At 41.6% G+C, this 13,726-nt stretch overlaps 1 protein-coding gene across 4 annotated transcripts in view; it reads right to left on the minus strand.

Annotated features, from left to right (window-relative positions):
- The window catches only part of kank1a (KN motif and ankyrin repeat domains 1a), a 247,433-nt gene that overhangs the window by 113,759 nt on the left and 119,948 nt on the right, over window positions 1-13,726 (minus strand). Inside the window, exon 1 of one of the 4 annotated variants that reach the window (XM_055632825.1) lies at window positions 3,354-3,741. The exons of the other annotated variants lie outside the window; for them this stretch is intronic. The gene's annotated coding sequence lies outside the window, so the exon portion shown is untranslated. Of the gene's footprint in view, window positions 1-3,353; window positions 3,742-13,726 lie in introns of those variants that run through there. 4 annotated transcript variants of the gene reach the window in all.

Consider the following 13,726-nt stretch of genomic DNA (forward strand, 5'->3'; position numbering starts at 1 on the left):
GAGGTGCTGTTCCTCGAATATGCGCTGGGCCTCACTCTGTACCGCTTCAGGTACTCAGTCACCATGCTCATAACCTGCCTTTGATCCAGACTTCAGGCATCGTCTTCGTAGAGTTTGTACGTTCTCCTTGTGACCCCATGGGTTTCCACTGGGTGCTCCTGCTTCCTGCCACATCTAAAAGTTGGAGGCTGGTAGATTAACTGGCCAATGCAAATTGCCAAAGTATGGGGACGAAAAGGTATAATCTGAAGGGGGTTGATTGGAATGTGGGGACAATCAAAAATGGGTTTAGTGCAGATGACCGTTTGATAGTTGGTACACACACGGTGGGCTGAATGAAGAGCCCATTTCCATGCTGCGTAGGGGCATGAATCCAATATAGTCTTCGAAAATATACATTAGGTGACTGCTTTGTGCAATGCCTCTTTAGTCCCGCAAGGATTTTTACTTAAATTTAGATATGCAGTGAGGAAACGGGCGCTTCTGCCCACCGAGTCCACACTAACCATTGAGCACCCATTCACGTTCTTCATTATCCCACCTTCCTCACCCACCCCCTACACATCAGGGATAATTTTACACAGGTCAATTACTCATAAACTTGTATGTCTTTGAGATATGGAAGAACATCCACATGGTCAGAGGGAGAATGTGTAAAGTCTATACAGACTGCAGCTGAGGTTAGGATTGAACCCAAGTCTCTGGCACTGCTCTACCACTGTGCCGCCTTCAGCTTCCAAAAGCACGACACTCAAATTCTCCATCATACTCTAACACATCTTTGACTCGCTGACACTCTTGAACGTTTCCAACAAAGCTCAATGCAAGCTGCAGGGATAACATTTCATCTTCCCGCTGGACACGTTACAGCTGTTGGGACTGAATGCGCCAGGTTTTCCAGTTTGGATCTGGCCATCTGTACTGTTAGCTCAGTTCTTCTCTTTCACCACAGAGGCTGTCTAACCTACTGAGCACTTCCAAGATAGTGGGGTTTTTTTTCATAGCATACTGTACAAATAATACTCTCCTGCTTACACAGCCCGACCCATGTTAAATATGAACAGGGGGTTATGAAACTGGCGGCATGATTTGCTGGCTGCTGCGGGGCTGCAGACATCTTCTGCTGGGTGGGATTTTGGTTTGTGGAACATTGCCAACCTGTGAACTGTTCAGATTACAGAACTCTCCCACAACCCGAGGATGACCTGTAATGTGTAAACCTTCACAAAGGCTGCGGCAATGGAAATAACAGGTAACTGGATGCCGAGCATTAGGAGAGAGTTACCAAGAGATCGGTACTGTCAGAAGGGGAGGGAGAAGTAGAGAACTGGATTAAGGCAGGATACGGCATCACAAGTGACTGGTGAGGTGAGGAAAGGAAAGGATGAGCACGAGCAGTGTTGCGAGAAGGAATAATGTTAGGTGACTGAGGAGGAACAAACACCAGTGTCAAAAATGTGTGATTAAATGGAATTTTTATTTTGAATATTTGGTTAGATTTGTAAATGTGTGGCATCTATTCAACAAATAAATCATAATCCTATTTGTCAGGCAGCACCAAACATTCAAAGCGTGAACTTTCATTCTGTTAATTCAAATAAAAATGGTTGCAGCATTTACAAGCAAATCCACACACCATGCAGCACATCTGCTTTTATATTCAACCAGTCTTGTTTATATACAGTTATTGTAAACATACACATTTTCCTCATTTTAGCCACCACGTTTGAATATTTACAGGTTGATATTGGCCAACATTATACAATGTTGGATTACACAAAATTAATTTAATCTGTATGTTAGCAGAATCAAAACGATAAAAGCAACAAATACTGCAAAGTCTGTTGTCATTTACTGTAACTATCCAATTTATCCACAACATAATTACGCTAAGAGCCTTACAGAAGTTTCTCCAGAAGAGGTTTACATGGGCATTATCTTGACTTTTATCGTTATCCTGACAGTAACAAAAGACAAATGCTGGAACAACTCAGCCAGTCAAGCAGTATCTGCTGAAACAAAAACCCGTCAGTATATCGGCTCAGGGGCCCTTCCTCAGTTCTCAGCATTTGAGCTTTTGTTTCAGATTCAAGCCTTACAGTTTTACTTGATTTCCATTTGGCAACAGTACACTTACTATTTGGAGTCAAATGTTAGGACAAAGATTCAGTGAAATAAGGAAGTACTAAGAACTGAAATATTTGATTAGATATGGCCAACTGCAGCATATGAGATCAAAAGCATAAAACTCAAGTTGGATCGTATTCCAGGTGGCACTAAAGACTGGTACACAAAAGGGGCGCATTTTGATGGGCCACCAACCTGAAACATCAAGTCTGATTTATTTCGCCACAGCACAGATGCTGCCAGACCTGTTGGAGTTTCCAGTATTTGTGTTTTACAGAATTAATAGTAGTTCCCAACAAAAATATATTTGCTTGAAACTGTTATCCTAAACAAAGAGCAGTTTTGCAGTCCATCCATCGTAATATTGTGATGCTTCAAATTGCATTACACTTAAATGAAAAACTTCAGAAGTGTAATACCGATTGTAAGACAGATTTGTTCACAGAGGTCCCTTAACTATAATGTGATGATCAGACAACCTGTTGTTATTGATACTAGAAGATTAGCATCACCCAGGATGACAGGGAGAACTTCCCTGGTCTTGCTTCCACCCGACAGGGCAGATGAAGTCCCAGTTTAATGGCTCATTTGAAATATGTTAACCAGAATTGTTTGGATCACTAACTTTCTTTCTGTCAGAGGGTTGATCAAGTAGAGTTCCAATACTTCTCGATTAGAACATTAATAAAGAGCCACTCTCTTGCAGACAGTCAAGTAGCTGGTTTAACAGCAGCACAATTAAGGACCTTGAGAATAAGTTACCTGAATGCTTGACCATGGATTTTTGAGTAAAACTGAAAATAGAAAACAATTGAGTTTGCCTATTTGCAATTTGATATAATTTAAGTTTTCCAGCTAACTACAAATTACACAGCTAGAAAAAGTTCATTTAGGTTGGCATTTTAAGAACACTTAAAAAAAATTTAGATTGATACTTTTGATTAAAGCAAAAGCAGATACTGTGCATGATGTTAACACAGTGGACATCACTGCACTGACAAAAATATTTATTTAACTAAATGAAGGTTTGTAAAACAAGTTATTTTTGCCAATGCAGGTCTGAAGGAGATGCACTTAATTTACCTATTATTTTTAAAATTGCAAATTAATTTCTCAATGTAACGTGCACGAGCTAAAACTGCAGATACAGAATTACACAGTAATTATTTGCAATTCATGTTCAGTAATTTATTGACTGGAATTCATTGACAAGCAATAGTTCTTACCTGTTAGTCTCATGCTGACCAGAGGAAAGCAGACAGCCAACAGGGCAAGGTTACCGTTCCAACCGAAAGACAGTGAAAAGTGAGATCAGGATATCACCTCCAATCCAAATTAAATGCTTTGATCATATGACTGTAAAGTGACACCTTAGCCACGGGCCTGGTGGGTGTACGTCCACATTAAAGCTCAAGTGGTAACTTCAGATCTTCAAAATGTCAACGCCACAGGGAAATGTTTAGCTCGATAGTCCAAAGAAAGTAAAAGTATAAAAGAGGAGATTGCACTTCCGTACACAATTCTTTCATTATTAGGAGAGAGAGAGAGATTAATCCTTCCAAAGTTCAAGCAAACAGCCAGCAAGCCTCAGATATTTGGGTCTGGGGACAGGCACGCAGGTTAGGTCACGTGTGCCTTACAAGCACAATCTCACGTGCCTCGGATTGAAAATTAACTCTCAAACAGAAGATTTGTGGTTAAGTAAATGTGAAGTAACCTCCTGGTTGGCTCGAAGGGCACGCCTCCTTTGATTCAATGTCATGGATCGTGTTCTCCCTGAACAAACAGCCTGAAGGTGGGAACCAAGATTCATACTTGAACTGAAGAAAAATGAGTGTGATGACTCACAAAAAAGGAACAATATCAAAAGTACCTCAGTGACCCATCCCTCTTGCACTTGGCTGTGATGAAATTCAAATGTAAAATCTCTAATAGCATGATACATTCAAACTCCAGGCAGGTCAAAATGTGTAAAGTATAACATTGAATCACATTTCCATGGTTAGGTCAATTCTGGGGTCCATTATGAAAATAGAACATGAGACTGAGGCAATTAAAGGTCTAGGTTTATTATTGTCACGTGTACTGAGAAGTGAAAATCTTTGTTTTGCTTGCGATCCAATCAAATCAGATAATATTTGATATAAATATAATCAAGCCAAACTAAATTACAATAGGTGGAGCAAAGGGAAAGTGGCAGAGTGCAGAATATAGTTCTCAGCACTATAGTGCATTAGTTTCCGAGACAGAGACAAATGTGATTAATGACCTAACACGTCCCCATGGAAAAAGGGCCTGAAAACAACTGGGGTTTCTTTTAACTTTGAAGACTCATCACAACAAGATGCTTGTTAACATAGAGCCTTGCGCTCCTGGCAGACACCAATATTTATGTCTGCTGGTCTGGGAGCCCGCTTACTTTTTACATGGCTACACATTTGAGCTACCTACATGGAAGATAAGGACTAAATAATAAAGTAGATTTTTTTACAAGATATTTGTTTTACTGTCATAAAATGTCAGATAATACTTATCTGATTAATTACCTGGTCAGCTGCCCACAGTCTTACATGACACGTCCATGTGTCAGATTGGGGTCTATGTTATGGAAAATCACACAGGTCATGTTGACCTTTGCCGAGTGTGTACCATGCCATTGTGCCATATTTCTTAGCCCACGACAGGATAACTTGCTAGGTTTCGCTGCATCTGTCCTCAGTACTTGATCACCGCAATTTTTTGTGCCTCTATTTTTCTGCACTTTCAAACTAACTTAAAATAAAATTGTAAATAGTAGGGCATGAATCTGGAATTAATTTTAGAGAGGAGCAGTCCAAAACAGATTTTTAAAAAGCTGTTGTGCTGCTGAGAAGGTTAATCGGTATTATATAAGCACCATCACCAACAATCCTTCCAGACCTTGTCAAACTACTTTCAAAATATTGTTCCTGATAGGAACTTAACCCTATACATGCCTTGTTTGCCTCTCAACCATCAAAGCCGGATTAATCAAACAGCAGGGTGGTCTTTTGTTGTGGAGGGCAAGAATGAGGACAAGAGTTGGGGGTAACAACAAATGGGTAGAAGTGGGCTGAGGGGCCGCCTGTCTTCATTGGGGAGAAAAGTTGTGTGGGTATAAAAGGCTGTACTTCCAATATTACAGTCTGAATAGCATAATTCTTTCCACTCAGTCTTCAAAACACAGCTTTAAAAATGTAGAATATTTTGCTCGTCCAGTTTCGGCATTCCCAGCTGAAAGACAGTTGCAAATACATCAACTGATTTCCTGCAGACATATTGGGCTACTGCATAATTCCAAATGAGCCGGTTTGTGTACACTCCACTTCACATTATGCTCTGTTGCCATTCTGGACTGGAAATGACAAGTCCATGACAAGAGCTTTACTTGGTTTTGCTCAGCTGTGTTTACAGCCTACTGTTTTCTTGTGCAAGGTCAGAGCTCCGCAGCCCGGTCTGAGTGCGTAGAACTGACAGCATGTGATGGCTGCAGTTTGACTGGCTTTGGGCAAAAAGTTGAATGTCCTTAATATGGGCTGAAATATAAACAAGTTGATGCGTAAGGATTGGAGACTAGGTTATAAAAGTTTAACACAGTTAAAAGAAGCATGGACTGGGATGGCATTCTTGGTGAGGACAGGTGGCTATGACACATCCTCAGGCCCATGTCAGATTTGGCATGACCCAAGTCAGATCAAGGCTTTAATTTTGTACATGACCTCCAGTGCAAGTAGCTATGCTTGGTAACAAGGAATTGCCAATGGTGGTTTACAAAAAAAAGTGCTGGAGCAATTCAGCGGGTCAGGCAGCATCTCTGGAGAAAGGTAACATTTCACATTCGGGCTCTTCTTCAGGCTGATGGTAGTAGGGAAGAGAAAACTGGAAGAGAGGCGGGGGCAGAAGGCGAGGCGCCGTTCCTCCAGTTTGTGTGTGGCCTCACTCATGGAGGCAGCCGAGGACAAAAAGGTCACTGTGGGAATCTCCTCTTTCTTCATCCCTGTCATGATCACATGGGACAGACTATCGACTGACATCAACTATAAACCCACCGAATCCCAAAGTTATCTGGACGACACCTCCTCCCATGCTGCCTCTTGCAAAGATACCAACCCAGCTCTCAATTTCTCTTTCTCCACCACATCTCTGCTCCCAAGACAAGGCTTTCCATTCTAGGACATCCAAGATGTTCTATTTATTTAATAAAGATGGTTTCCCCCATGCTGTTATCGATGGATCCCTCACCTGCATCTCCTCTGTGTCTCGTCGTTCTGTCTTACCAGATGTGGGTCTGAAGGGTCTCGACCCAAAACGTCATCCATTCTTTCTATCCAGAGATGCTGCTTGTCCTAGCTGAGTACCTCCAGCATTTTGTATCTATCTTATGATGCTAAGACCAACACTTATCTGCCTGCACAAAATACATATCCTTCCATTCCTTGCATATCCATTTGCTAGTGATGAGTCAGTGATGGTTACCTTAAAAATCCCACACCAAAGATTCCCACAAGACAAACAATCATGCAGGAAAGGGCAACACTGACAATGTTCTTGAATATCCGGTACTCAGTGTACCCATGGAAGACATGGGCAGACCCAACCTCCGGCAACAATGGGCTTGTGTAAACTATGAATTATCGGGCATGAGGGCTTGAGCTATTTTACAGAATGACAATTGAAATCGAACTTTTAATGAAATTTTTGAAATTAAAGTAATTTCAAGATGCAACGTCATCTCAGTTGCACTACAATGGTGGTAACATGAGCAACCCTCTTGATTGGAATCAATTTCTCCACTGGCAGCATTTAGCACCACCATAATACACAACAATTTTATGCCTCTGCTACTGACAACAGCCATCTCTATGATCTAGTGAGACAAGGACAACAGGTGCATGGAAACACCACCACCTGCAGGACCCCTTTCAAGTTGCACATCACTGCGCCTGGAAATCCATTTTTCTATCCTCATGGCAGCTAGGCCATAATCCTTGTAATTCACACCAACTCATAGCAGGAGGACTGCAGTGGTTCAAAGCGTAACAGCTCAGCATCCATCCCCTCAAGTACTATTAGAGATGCTCATAAGCACTGTCTTTTCTAAAATGTCCAATTCACATTAGTAAGCAAACATTAACTACAATTTACAATAATACATTGCTTTGCCCTCAAAATCTGTGTTACTGATCGTCCTGAGAAATGAGAATCTTCTATGCACTGATACATTACTTTTATGCATTCTGATTTATAGTACTCACCATTTAAAGTGAAGGCTACCTTCATAATATCCATACAGTTATGGTCCAGCTACATCCTTGATGAATTGGAAGGAAGAAAAACTTGCACGCTCAATGCGATGTTAGCTGAATAACGGATTGGCTGTTTCACCATGAACCAGTTAGCATTGAGTTCATGTGAGAGTTGCTGTCTCACTTTGATGCTAATACTCCTTGCAAACTCCTTTTTACAAGTATATTACTTGTACATTATCACAGAGCTAAAGCTACATAACTTATTTGCAAGGAGTTAACAGTTTGGCCGCTCCCTTTACAAATATTTAAGATAATGTCTTCAGACTGGGTTTAATCTACTGATTTAAAAATGGTAGATATGAAATAAAAGCTCCATAGAAGTCATTCCCATCAATTCCAAGTCAATTAATTGTGAAGAGGTCAAGGAGTTTATGAAGTTAATTCAGTAACCTCATTGACCGAGTTTCTCTCAAGGCTTTATAATTCAGGACTTGGCAAGCTTGGTCTACGATGGTCGGAGTTAACCATACTGGTTGGTGACCCATCAGTCCATACCCAGAACATTGTATCTGTGAATGATTTTTATTTCCTACCATCAAGCCCAACAACTTATTCATATCTTTACGGGATGGTGGCACAAGGAGATGAGGGCAAAAGGGGTGAAATATACATGGGTGGCATAATGGTAGAGCTCCAGCCTTACAGCGCCAGAGACCCAGGTTTGATCCTGGCTACTGGTGCTATCTCTGTAACGCATGGGTTTTCTCCAGGTGCTCTGGTTTCCTCCCACACTCGGACAACGTGAAGGTTTGTAGGTTAATTGGCCTTGGTAAAACTGTAAATTGACCCCAATGTGGCAGGTATTGTCAGTGTATGGGGTGATCGCTGGTTGGCACAGACTCGTTGGGTCAAAGGGCCTGTGCCCACACGGTATTTCTAAAATCTATTCAGGAGGAAATGTAAAATTGCATGGAACTTAAAAGAATGTTCAGTTAAGATGCCAGAATTCTAATTGACCGAAAAATGCAGAGCTCAATCCTCTCTCACATCCTTCATGGCTCTCATTTGTGACTTTTGCTTCAGTAGTTCATCTTTCTGAACGGCGCTCTTAGCTATGACCCATAAACAAAACTGTACAAAGCCCTTACGATAGGACATTGGGTTTCAAAATTTAAACCAAACCACCAACATTTCCCAACTGCTTACGACTAAAGTACCCATGCAGTTTGTTAGTTTATTTTGCAAAATGACCACCAGTATCAATGAAATTAACTGTTTCACTGTTATAGAATGGGTAAACTGCAAGAACAGCAAATCTCAGAGGCAGTTAGCTAACACATATCTGAACCTTCATTTTACCTTTAGTACTACAAGAAGACAATTCTTTAATCAAGGTTTATCTTCTGTGTTATTGGGAAATGTACTTATTGTTCGCAAAATTATAATAATTGAACGGTTCCAGACAGAAATTGTAACAAAGGTTGTTGCGTATCCAGTTTATTGGTAACCATTTGTCTTCCTATGTTTAAAACGTAATTTGGATACAATAATAATCATATCCCATTCTTTTGGCCATGGAGAATCTGGGGGCCCGGTGTCATCTCCTTTGAAAGGGAAAGCCCCCAGGCCTGATAACTACCTGTATGTATCAGCAGTGCATAAGCCTTTGGTCTCTGAAGTGCATGGAATCTCCAAGTGAAACAATGTTGAGCTGCAATCCTAAATCTTAGTTTACAAAAAGTGTGCAATTCCTTTGAAATGGATCCCAAGCTCTGGAGGGACAAAGTTGAACAAAACCACATCAGCATTTGGGCTTGCTTCACTTTCTCTTCCGATACCATCCCAAAACCTTTGTCTGCAAATTTTCCACACACACTACAATGCTTGCTGTGAATAAAGGGGAACTGGAAGATGAAAATGGCCAAAAGTCATTGAACATTGCAGGGCAGACTGAAAAAACAATTAATAATCTGTAGACATTTCGCAGCAGATGTACAAAGTACAAAAACGGGGAAGCTATGCTAAAGTGATATGGAGTCCTTGAGCACAGAATTGGGGTCTTTGGCCCAACATGTCCTTGCCAACCGTTAAGTGCCCAGCTTTCCTAATACCATTTACCGTCATCACATCTGTACTCTTCAAAACAATGGTAATTCAAGTGCTGTCCGTAAACAATTTTAATGCAGCCAGCATCTTCACAGCCACTATATTCCAGATTGGAGTATCTTTATGAAACTCCAGTCTGTCCTCAAATGGAGTATTGTATTTACTTCTGGTCATGATATTAGGATATAAAAGCATTAGATGGAATCTGAATCTGAAATCTGCAGAAAAGATTTACTTGAATGTTTCCTGGAATGTGGAAAAATAGCTGGGTCCAGGTTCTTTACATGGAAGAATGAGGGGAAATTGATATATGATATATGATTGGGAGAATGAGGGAGTGGCTATTCCTATAGGTGGAAAGATTGACAACTTGAGGTCGCAGTTATTATAAAATAAAAAGGAAAAAGTAAAAGCAAAAATGAAAATCTTCTTTAGGACACAACAGCATGTGACTGAAATCTGGATTGCAGCAATTGCAGATGTAGTGAAGACAGGCTCCATTGTAGCCTTCAAAAGGGAATTGGGTAAAAATATTGTAATGAAAGATTTGCAAGATTGCAGAAAAGGGGTGATGGGCTAGAACTAATGAGTTGTGATGGGAGAGAGCCATGTGGATGTGATGGGCTAAATTCCTTCCCAGCTGCATGATTTGATAAAATCTCAAAAAATTATTGCAGAAACTTAAAGCTCATTGTGTGGGAGGTGACATATTGACTTGCATAGAACATTGGCGGGCTAAGAGGAAACAGAGGCGGCATAAATGTTCATTTTTTCACTGCTTGGCAAGATGCTGTTGGAAATTTGTCACAAGGATCAGTGCCCGATGCTTCATAATTTATATAAATGACTTGGATGAAGGCATGACTGTTGGTGACAAAGAAGGGTATTTTAATGACAAAGCTACACATGGTATAACAACAAAGCTACACATGGATAAAGCGTCTTCGATAAGTAGACAAATATCCGGTAAATGGTGGGAAATTCAAGATTCAAGAGAGAATTTATTGTCATGTGTCCCTGATAGGACAATTAAATTCTTGCTTTGCTTCAGCACAACAGAACATAGTGGGCATGACTACAGAACAGATCAGTGTGTCCATATACCATTATATAAATATATACACACATGAATAAATAAACTAATAAAGTGCAAATAACAGATAATGGCCTATTAATGTTCAGAGTTTTGTCCGAGCCAAGATTAATAACCTGATGGCTGTGGGGAAGCAGCTATTCCTGAACCTGGTCGTTGCAGTCTTCAGGCTCCTGTACCTTCTACCTGAAGGTAGCGGGGAGATGAGTGTGTGGACAGGATGATGTGGGTCCTTGATGATACTGCCAGACTTTTTGAGGCAGCGACTGCGATAGATCCCTTCGATGGAAGGGAGGTCAGAGCCAATGATGGACTGGGCAGTGTTTACTACTTTTTGTAGTCTTTTCCTCTCCAGGGCGCTCAAGTTGCCGAACCAAGCCACGATGCAACTGGTCAGCATGCTCTCTACTGTGCACCTGTAGAAGTTAGAGAGAGTCCTCCTTGACAATCTGACTCTCCGTAATCTTCTCAGGAAGTAGAGGCGCTGATGTGCTTTCTTGATAATTGCATCAGTGTTCTCAGACCAGGAAAAATCTTCAGAGATGTGCACGCCCATGAATTTGAAGCTCTTGACCCTTTCAACCATCGACCCATTAATGTTGATATAAACAGGACTGTGGGTCCCCATCCTACTCCTTCCAAAGTCCACAATCAGTTCCTTGGTTTTGCTGGTGTTGAGGGCCAGGTTATTGTGCTGGCACCATATGGACAGTCGCTCGATCTCTCTTCTGTACTCTGACTCATCCCCATCAGTGATACATCCCACAACAGTGGTGTCATCAGCGAACTTGACGATGGCACGGGAGGAGCTGCACGCCGTGGTCAACAAACACCAGACATCTTACCCAGAGGCATTTACCACCATTGTTGGGGACTTCAATAAAGCAAAGGAACTTCCACCAACATGTCTCCTGCTGCACCAGAGGACCCAACACCCAGGACTGTTTGGAGTCTGTAGACTGGGCAATGTTCAAGGACTCGGCAATGGACCTGCAAGGTGAAATCAAGAGGCAGCTCGAATGTTGGCGAAACATCACTCCCTGATGAGCTCAATGCGTTTTACGCATGCTTTGATAGGGAGAACACTGATGTGCCTTCCCGAGCCCCCATTCGGTGTGATGGTATTTCAGTCAAGTCACAGAGGTCGACATCAGGAAATCCTTCAGAGGGGTGAACCCTCGAAAAGCGCCTCGACCTGATCGTGTTCTAAAAACCTGTGCGGACCAACTGGCTGGAGTTTTTACGGACATTTTCAACCTCTCATTTCTGAGGTCTGAGGTCCCCACCTGCTTTAAAAGGGCATCAATTATACCAGTGCCCAAGAAGAGTAAGGTGACGTGCCTCAATGACTATCGACCAGTGGCACTAATGAAGTGATGAAGTGCTTTGAGAGGTTGATCATGGAGCAAATCAACTCCTACCTCGACAAAAACCTGGACCCACTGCAGTTCGCTTAACGCCACGACAGATCAACGGTGGATGCGATCTCGCTGGCCCTCCACTCCGCTCTGGACCACTTGGACAACAAAAACTCATATGTCAGGCTGTTATTCATTGATTACAGCTCGGCATATAACACAATCATCCCCTCCAAGCTGGTTACCAAACTCGCAGAATTGGGTCTCTGCGCATCCCTCTGCAATTGGATCCTCGACTTCCTCATTCACAGACCACAGTCTTTTCGTATTAGTGGAAATGTGTCAGCCTCGATAACAATCAGCACGGGAGCACCTCAAGGCTGCGTGCTCAGCCCCCTGCTGTACTAACTCTATACTCATGACTGCTGGAGTTGCTGCTCTTCTTGGGGCAAGCCCGTGGCATTGAGAAGTTGATGACAGACTGCACCCCACTTATCATTGATCACATGAAAACCACTGGTGCTTTTCAAAATATCTGCGATTTTTAACCTCAGGTGCTTAATAGCTGCTTTTGCATAGATGCTGATGTGACAGTTGTCTCTCCTATCCCAGATAAATAGTAGGTGGCTGCAAAATAAAGATAGCCATGACTTTGTTGAGCTTGCGTGAAGTAACTGAGCTCTCAATGCCAACCTCTCCATGGCCTTTAAATATAAAAACAGAACCACTGATTGGTCAGCCAGTGCCGGTCATCTGTCAAAAATTTTATGCCGCCTTCCCTGAAATGAGACCCAAGTAACACTGAGCATTCGGAAGTAAAATAGATACAAGTAGTCTGTGGTGTAGCTGGTCTAAATAATGTAGCAGATTATATAGTTCATATGTGAGAAAACGACCAAATTAAAATATCAGTTGCATTGGAACCACAAAGTTGAACGGTTTGGGTAAAGTTGCAATTGCAGTACAGAATAGAACAGACAAACAAGTTGCTTCTAAATCGGAGATCGACAAGAATGTTTCTCGTACTAACTTTGGAACTACAACTAAAATAGTAGCCTTCAGAATTTGCTCAGATCAGATTTACACGTGGACACGGTTAGTTTTCCCATTCACCCGAAGCAATTGCACTAGATGCATCTTTTTATAGCCAATTTTTTCAAATGCTCTGTAGATATCTGAGCACATCATTCATGCTTATAAGGACACATTAGTGCAGATTTGATTTGTTCAGATTTTATATTTAGACAGTGGAGTCACTCATACACTAAATATAAAGTTCTAAGTCTGCAGTATTGGTTCGATACCAGAAATGGGTAATTGAACCAAACAAAAAAGTATTTGTTAATCCAGAACCAAAAGGTTGTGTTTGCACCATACTATTATGCTTTCTATTTAATTTTCATCAATGTTTGAGATCCAACAGTGGTGTCACCTGCAAACTTGCAAAATGTAGTCGGAAAATGTACTTGGCCGCATAGTCGTGAGTGCATAGGCAGTATAGTAAGTGGCTGAGAATGTAGCCTTACAGCATTGAGAATTAGCATGGGTGATGTTTTGTCACCAACCTTAACTGATTGTAATGTATTGGTCAGGAAGTGGGGGATCTAATTTCAGATGGGAGATGCTAAATCCTAGGTCCAGGAATTTGGTGATGAGCTTTGCTGGAATTATGATATTAAAGAGAAAGCTGCAATTAATACAGAGGAGTTAGTTGTAGATGCCCTGATTACCCAGACATGGGATGAACAAGGGCCAAGTAGCTGGCATCTAATGTG

Source organism: Leucoraja erinacea, chromosome 3 (assembly GCF_028641065.1).
Source record: "Leucoraja erinacea ecotype New England chromosome 3, Leri_hhj_1, whole genome shotgun sequence".
Taxonomy (NCBI): domain Eukaryota; kingdom Metazoa; phylum Chordata; class Chondrichthyes; order Rajiformes; family Rajidae; genus Leucoraja; species Leucoraja erinaceus.